Source organism: Otolemur garnettii, unplaced genomic scaffold (assembly GCF_000181295.1).
Source record: "Otolemur garnettii isolate 467f Iridium unplaced genomic scaffold, OtoGar3 scaffold00032, whole genome shotgun sequence".
Taxonomy (NCBI): domain Eukaryota; kingdom Metazoa; phylum Chordata; class Mammalia; order Primates; family Galagidae; genus Otolemur; species Otolemur garnettii.
The window spans coordinates 14,527,848-14,530,114 of record NW_003852427.1 but is presented as its reverse complement, the minus strand read 5'-3'; the positions used below and the strand labels follow the sequence as shown (position 1 = coordinate 14,530,114).

The following is a 2,267-nucleotide window of genomic DNA, read 5'->3' as shown; positions in this document are numbered from 1 at the left end:
AGGGCAACATAGTAAGAGATTGTCTCAAAAAATAAATAAATAACCCACCTAATGAGTATAATAAACATTATTCAGGTGAAGGATGCATTTGCAGCCCTGACTCAAGCCATATGTCAAAAACACTTGTACCCACTAAATATTTTGAAATTCTTTAACAGTGCTCTAAGAAATCAAAATATTTGGAATGAATGGCATCAGAGGCAGAAACCTATAATGCCCCCCTAAGATTTCCTGCCCAAATCCATGAGACTAAATATATCACACCCTGATCATATTGTTACCTGGGAAAGGGGATTCTGTGGATGTAACTAAGGTTCTTAATCACTTGTCTTAGAGTTAACCAAAAGAGTTTATCCAAGCATTACTAATCTTGGCTGGCAGCAGAAAAGGAAGTCCAAGAGATTCCAAATGCAAGAAGGATTCAAAGAGCTATTGTAGCTAGAAGATGGAGCAACTATCAGAAGGAATGCAGTCTGCCCTAGAGGACAATTAAGCCCCAAGGAAATAGGGACCTCAGTCCTACAAAAGCAAGAAAGGGCCCTGTCAATAAACAGAAAGCACATGGAAGCAGATTCCCTTCCAGAGTCTCTAGAAAAGATCCCAGTTTAGAAAACATCTTGATTTCAAATTTGTAAAACCCTAACCAGGGAAACCAACGTACTCAGATTCCTGACGTACAAAACTATGCAATAATAAAATGGGTATTGTTTTAGCCATGAAGTTTGTTACACAACCAAAGATGAAGAATACAGATTTTAGTACTTGGAAATGGGGTGCTACCATAACAAATACTTAAGTTTATTTTTAAATCATTAATACTTAACTCCAAAGCATCATATGGTAGCATTTGCAACTCACTGATTGCTAACATGAGAACATTCCTTTTTTAAATTCATTTTTCTAAAATACGACTTAAGAGATAATATAACCCTTAAATTCTTGAGGCACTTTGTTTCTTCTACTCTTTAGAACTACTGTCAAATTAACTGTGCTTATGAAAAGATGTCCAATTAGCATATTCTAACTAATACAAAAATAGACATTAACTTTTTAATACTATCCACCATACACTTTGAGTTTGGTGCACTGTCCTGGCTTCAAGTCTCCCAAGAGCTGCAATATGGTATCCAAGAGCACTCGACTGGAGTTAACCAGGAATTCACGACCACATGCAATGGCAGCAACATTTGTTACAATTCCAGCCAAAGCAAAAACAAACTGATTTTCATCTGAGTTGAGCTCCTTAACATCACCATCCAGTGACTTCACAAAACTCTCCATTGTCTGACCAGTGATGTTGAAAAACTTCAAAGCTTTATCTCCTTCCAAAATGGCTTTGACAACTTCCTCGCTGCTGGAGACACCCCACAAGAGGGTACACGCTGCTGCTCCCATTTCTGTACAATACTCTGCCTGCTGTAGGAGTTGCTGCTTCGCTTCATTCAGCTGCTGTCTAAGAATGAGTTTCTCCTTCTTCTCTCTCATGCTGTCAGCCTGCACGGTTTCCAGACGGGATTTAAAGTGTTCACAATCCATTTTCAGATGCTCTAATTCTTGCTCTTTCCTTTCCAGGTTTTTTTCTACAATCTTTAATTTCTGGAAGCTTTCCAGAACTTCCCCATTTAGTATTCTCGGTAAGAAGTCCCGAATTTGTATCACTTCAGTTGTCAGCCGTTCCAGGTCCTTCTTTCTGACTTTAACAAATTCTTCTTTAGTTCCCATGGGCCGGCAGTCGTCCTCCGCGCCACCGGCCTCGCCCATGGCCGCAGCGACCCCAACCCCCGCAACGTACTTCTCAACAGAAACCACATAGAAATGAGTGAAAGATAATTTTTAAAGTTCTCAGAGGGGAAAACAAAACAACAACAACAAAAAAAAAAAAAAAAAAAAAAAAGAGAAAGAAAGAAAATAATACTACCATCCAAGAATATTGTACTCATCAAAATTATGTTTCAAATATAGAACAGAGAAAACATCCCCCTCCCCCCAAAAAGCTGAAATTTCATTATTACTAGATATGGCTTCCAAGACATTTTAAAGAGAGTTATTCAATCTGAAGAAAGAAACATTAACATGTAAAAATATACGTAGTTTCAAGTTATAGGACCCACTGGTATAATTAAATACACAGAAAACTCCAGCATACTCTGTTACTGTAATTATGGTATGAAATCCACTCATAACTCTATTATAAAGCACAAAAGACACATCCATCTAGAACAATAATAGCTACATCAACATGTGATGAGATAAGTAATATAAAAATA

The 2,267-nt window shown here is 37.5% G+C and overlaps 1 pseudogene; it reads right to left on the bottom strand.

The window, feature by feature from the left end:
- Window positions 1–1,056: 1,056 nt before the first annotated feature.
- Window positions 1,057–1,764, bottom strand: LOC100953140 (annotated as a pseudogene).
- Window positions 1,765–2,267: the final 503 nt, after the last annotated feature.